The sequence below is a fragment of the Aulonocara stuartgranti genome (assembly GCF_965226115.1).
Source record: "Aulonocara stuartgranti genome assembly, chromosome: 23".
In the NCBI taxonomy this organism is placed as follows: domain Eukaryota; kingdom Metazoa; phylum Chordata; class Actinopteri; order Cichliformes; family Cichlidae; genus Aulonocara; species Aulonocara stuartgranti.
The window spans coordinates 24,858,164-24,864,280 of NC_138958.1; the positions used below are offsets into that span (position 1 = coordinate 24,858,164).

The 6,117-nt window shown below is 37.7% G+C and overlaps 1 protein-coding gene across 1 annotated transcript in view; it reads right to left on the reverse strand.

Moving 5' to 3' along the window:
* Nucleotides 1-2,387, reverse strand: part of LOC309700617 (inositol polyphosphate-4-phosphatase type I A-like) — an 81,308-nt gene extending 78,921 nt beyond the window's left edge. The window contains exons 1-2 of the mRNA XM_082524276.1: nt 2,279-2,387; nt 1,087-1,188 (exon numbers count right to left, since the gene is read on the reverse strand). The gene's annotated coding sequence lies outside the window, so the exon portion shown is untranslated. The remainder of the gene's footprint in view (nt 1-1,086; nt 1,189-2,278) is intronic.
* Nucleotides 2,388-6,117: the final 3,730 nt, after the last annotated feature.

The window sequence follows — 6,117 nt, forward strand, 5'->3', positions numbered from 1 at the left end:
AGTTGACTTGTCTTGTTTTTACAATAATTTGCTTTGACTGCAGCCTTCAAAAAAATAAAAAAAATAAAAAATAAAGACTGTATCTCTATATAACTTATATACAGTCAATGGCTGAGAGTTCAGCAGCAATATTCAATAAGTTTACATCAGACTGGGTCCATGTTACCAGCCAAACGGGTAATCATAAGAAAGTTTTGAATTCCGTATGTACGTATTTGGGTGTTAAGGTGACATTTTTGCAAGAAAAAAAATTATATAATTAGTTATAAAAAAAACTGAACACGTATGTATTTAAAAAAGCATAAATAAATAACCGTGTTAGAGTTACTACAACAACAGGTTGTAGCTCACTGTGCCATTTTTGAGCACAACGTTGGTGCTTTTGCCTCATTTTTAAATTAGTAATCCCAGTAGAACAGTCTAAGCAGAGACCTCAGTGCTTGGCAAACAATCAATAGAATCAATATAATTATAAAATAAATAAATAAATAAATGTCAACTTCAGGAAAAAACTTGACTTGATTTTGTGTCTTTAGGCTATTGTTAACAGCAAGCATGAGGTTAGTGCATATGTGTTTTTATTGAAGGGATTATTGCAAAGGAAAAAAAAACTTCTCCTGGGGAACTACTGCTCAAGACCACTTAGCAGTAGTTAACGGGATCTCGTTTGTAATGAGTTGGTGGAATGCTGCTCATAAATATGAGTAGGTGTTACTGACTTCTATATAATTATTTATTAAATACACAGAAGGAAAATTTTATATAACAGTAATAAACTACTCGGTCTCTCTGACAAAAACATGGGAGTTTAGTTGAACCAGGAGGGGGCGATATTGCTCTTCTTACCATGAGTTACATGCAGGGTATTTCTTACAATATCAGTCACATTTATTTATTTATTTATTAAAAACTGCTGAACCCACTCAATTCAATTCAATTTCATTTATACAGAGGCGAATCACAACATTTTCCTCAAGGCGCTTTAGATTGAAGGGTAGAAAGCCTACAATAAAAAAGAAAAAACCTCAACAATCAGACTACCCCCTTTGAGCAAGCACTTGGCAACAGTGGGAAGGAAAAACTCACTTTTAACAGGAAGAAACCTCCGGCAGAACCAGGTTCCGGGAAGGGCGGCGATATGCTGCGACCTGTTGGGGGTGAGGGGAGGAAGACCAGACAAAAGACACGCTGTGGAAGAGATTAACAATAACTATTAATTAAATGCAGAGCGGTGTATAAACACATATCTGATTCAGCCCTTAGTATATGCTCTATCAAAAAGTTCAGTTTTAAGCTTAATCTTAAAAGTAGAAAGAGTGTCTGTCTCCTAAATCCAAAATAGGAGCTCAATAGAAATAAGACACTTCATCGGGGCAGCTGAACCTTGTGCATAACAAATATTGAAAACTCATGCCTGTTGTAGACAAAAACCTAAAAACATTGAATGTGTACTTCTGTCTTATTTAGGTCATTTTTGTAGTCGCAGAAAATCATTTGAATTCATTTTATCCTTAAATTATTTTAACTCTCTATGGCAATGATTTTAAATTTTCAGACAAAAAAATATTTCAACCTACTTTTTGGGAGCTTGGGCTCCTTGTTCATATGTGAATCAATACATTCGTCCCTCCCACCAACAGAACTTGGTTTGTTGCCTCAGGGATGATGATATTAGTCTTAGCAGTAGCTAGCATGGATATTTGGCCCCTGAAAGGACCTACTCCCAGAGGTCAAAGGTCAAATCATCTGCTACTCATAATTTTACTTAACACTGAGGTGTTTTGTGTCACAAAATAAGTAAAGAAATGAAAAATAAATTTAAGGGACAGTGTAATCACCTAAAATTTGCCTTGGTTTGAGCTCCATAAAGCAGGGATACCAAACTCAATCACAGAAAGCGAAAAAACTGAAATGACGCTTTAACGTTTAGGCCAAACAGGATGAACATTTATTAAATAGACCAAAGGTCACCGTGTTTTGAACAGAACTGTGAAGAGAAAGCCATCATCCAGAAAAGCATTAGAGTCTTTAAGTGATGATGTGATGAACCCTGCTTCCAGGCCCCAACTACTTTGCATTTAATTGGCTGTTGTGTTTTTAACATATCTTAATGGTTTGTATCTTGTTCTATTTAATCTCAACAAGCCCCTAAAAACAGTGAGTAATCACTGTCGGCCTCTCTCGGTTTTTATTACCGCTATTCATTTTAAAGCTCAGCTTTTAAACCCTTACGATGTAACTACAGTCCAGCCCATGCAGCAGTATATTAATGACTAACCTCATATACTGTGGATGGATTATCTCAGTTGTTCTCATAACTGAAGTTTGGTCAATTTACAGCATCCTGCCATGCGACTGTATTTGTCCCTAACCATCGGGAACTCTAACTTTTATCAAGTCGAAGAAGTTAGCCTTTGTCCTCCAGATTCACTGTTATATTATGCTAACATAGCTGTGTTGCTAGCGATCACGTAGCTCATTATTATAAACCAGCTAGCCCAACTTCAGTAACCCTACATACGTCACTGCTGTTTATTTTCCTGTCTTCATTTATGTCAGAAGCAGAGCTGTATGTTTTAATTTGTTTCAGAAATCTGTCAGTCAGAACATGGTACATTATATTCAGATGGAAACTAGTGAACTAACTCACCTGCTAACTTCTAACTCCGTAAAATTTCATAATTCTGTTTTCATAGATGCCTGGATGTTGATCTTAATTGTTACACCTGGTAGAGCAGCCACACCCTTAATTTTATTACAGATGAAAGAATTTAGACAGTTTTTTTTAAACTCTCAGTGATGCCGCAGTGATCGTTTGACTTATGGACCTGCAGCAGAGTTTGGGCCCAGACACAGCAAATTACGTCAGACTTAAAGATCCGATAGTCTGGTATCTCCTCGCTATGTTCAGTTAAAACGCATTTATGCAGCAGGACATGAGAAGAACTTTAACACAAAATAACACGTTGTCGCGTAACATCTTAGACATAAAATTGACATTAAAAAACAAAGCAAAATAGCACGGTCAAACTGTAACACAATGACAAATGATAAAACACCCCTGAGCAATCCGGCTTCCACAGTACAGGCTGCATGTCTTATATAATATATTTTCTTTACACAGGACATCATCAATAATAACACGAAAAAGTTCTCTTCTCTCCTTAGAGTTTGGTCTTTTCTCTTGGCATTTTGTGCCATGGTACAGCATGTGGCTCAGAGGGTGAGGAATAATCCACGGGACCGGGAGTCAGAGATGATGTTTGGGGCTGATGGTCAATCTGTGGCAAAGCTCTTGAAATGGAGACCAGTCCAAATTGCTGCTCTACAATGTTAGATCAGTTTTTAAAGTTACTTACACACTTGATTTCAGTCTCAACAATCCGGGGAAGGTATCCGCAAATTTATTCATAACTTTGCTTTGGTAGCAGCATCGCTCTCTCTGCAAAACAGATAACTGACACACAGGGGTGTGTCTAAATGAGAACATGCCCAGCAAACACTTAACTCTCTCTCAGTCAAATAGCATGAATATTATTAAGTCTAATTACTGTGTAGCTCTGCTTGTTTTCTTTTAGGTGTGACTGAAGCTACTGCTGTCAGTAAAATTAATGTCCTTGTCTGTTCTAAGGTTGCTGTTGTGGCAGAGATTGGAGGGAGCACTGTTGATGAAACCACAAGAAGAATGATGCCCTTCATTACTGTAAGTGCTCTTTTCAGGCAATATAATTTCGTTGGGCGCCATGGAAAGCGAGAATTTTGAGGGCTTAAAGTTTTTGAAGTGCTATATGGTAAGCTCATTAGTTGTAAGATATTTTCTTGATGTTTGAATAACAGATGCTCACTACAGCTGTAGTCGTTCTGCCAAACAATTTAATCAGTCACTTAAGTTTTTTTATACTCTGATTTTGCATTTATGTAAGATTTTATGCAGTGTCACAGTATAAATATAAGCATGTTTAAAAGGGAAAAGACAACGACAGCTGTGTCTTTAGATTCAGTAATATAGTCTCACTTTCTTGTGGTCAATATCTGTGCTTTACAGGCAGCTTGAAAAAAATGCTCTTACCAGCCAGATGAAGAAAAAAGAGGCAGAAAAGGCAGGTTTATTGGTGCAAGAGCTAGAGGAGGAACCCGCATGGCAAGGGCACAGTGACTTGTGCAAGAGTGGTATACCTTAGTGACTAGGTTTAGATAGACTGTACAAACTGTGGAGGTAAAATTAATTACAACTGACTGACAACTGACTTAAAACTCACTGACTCTGATGCTGCTGCCCGAACAAATGGCTGGAAAGCAGATTGAAATTTCCACAAGAGACTTGGAGAAGATATTCCGCATCTTGGTGTAGACATTAAAGTAGTCGTTCCCAAACTTTATCTGATGGCCCTATTATATATTCGGTGCCCACCTGGCACACACCTCAAGAAGTAGAATCTGTTCTCTTTTTGTTTGATGTAGTCGTTGTTACATTTCCAGACTTCTCCCTCCTTTCTCAGCATATAAACCGTGCTTTGTTTACTCCTGTTCCTCCTGAAATCCACAATCATCCATTCTTTTGTGTTCATTATGAGGTGATTGTTTCTGCACCATGCAACAAACTGGTTAACCACTTGCCTGTTCTAAGCTTTGTCCATCACTGAGACACTGTCTTTTAAACAGTTGTCTTCAATTCAGATGATATAAGGTAAAATATTTCTCATTAACTTGATTTTTGAGCGCCTACTTGGTTAATCCTTTTGTAAATAGCTTTTCTGTTGCCATGTGAGTTCAGTGTAGGGGGTCAAACAACTTGATCAGCACAACCTCCAAAACAACTCAAGTAGTATCGTAAATCTGATGTTGTTTGTTAAAAAAGGCACTAATATTTTTTTTCCAGGACCAATGATCGGTGAATGAGTGAAAAGCTGTGGTTCGCTGCATTTCTTTTTCTTTTAAACTGTATCACATTGATTTGTTATTTTTTTGTGTATACATTGGACATATTAGTTAATATGTTATAAACAAAAAAAGTATTATATTAAAAAAGCATACTGTTAAAATTTCATATTAGTCTGTATAAATAAAAAAGATAAACTGTCTTTGTTGTACAGGTGATTTAAATTATAGCTTACTGTATTATCCAAAATCCCATCTGGACAAACACACTTGGGGCCACCATGGAAACTGAGGACAAAAATAGCTGGGTCCCAGGCGGGTAACCGAAGTGGGTCCGAAATATCAAACATGCTTCTACCCATCTGGGCCACACACATGTTCTTTTGGCTGGGCCTGATTTGATTAATCCAATTGGACAAACACATTTTGGGCCACCATGGAAACAGAGGACAAAATTAGCTGGTTTCCCAAGTGGGCCCCAAATATTAGCCCTGCTACTCCACATTTGGGCCCCACTTGTGTGTGTTGACTGGGTGGGGTGTTCCACTGAATTTATTTTCTAGGTTTTAAACATATTAAGAAGAAAAAAGACTAATGAAAAGACTTCGAACGCTTGTTAATGACCCAGACAAAGTGTGTACACAACCATTTACCTAAAAATGCAATCTGCCTTTGGTGGTTAGCAACTGTGACATTCAGTAGTGCCCTCATTGTTTAGACACACAAAACAAAAACAAATGACTCTCCTGCACACCAACTACACAAAACCATACAAAAAACTACACCCTCAAAACATGCCAAATTACACAAACCTCAAAACTCAATATAGCGCGCTCTTTCGCGCTGATGCACAGTGTGCAGGGGTGTTCCAGTCATCTTAAATACACGATGATTCCCCAGAGGTAACAACCAAGTTTAACTTTTTGCCTTTAACTTTCTTAGCATAAAGAGTGAACACACAGGATGATTTTATTTTTGTCACCGGGTGGTGTTGAGGTCTGAATCTGAGGGCAGCTCCTGTAATCACAAAGAGAAACGAATCATCACAGTCTCTCAAATGTGAAGTTCATCTCTCACAGCTGGAATAAAGCTGAACCCTCGCTGTCCTCTCACACTTAAGGATCTGAAGTTCCCTTTTTTCAATTCTGTTGACAGCTGTGAACTGTTTGTTAAAAAGGCCAAAACTCTATGTACATACAGATTATCTTGTATAATATTTATCCACAGTGTGTGGTACAG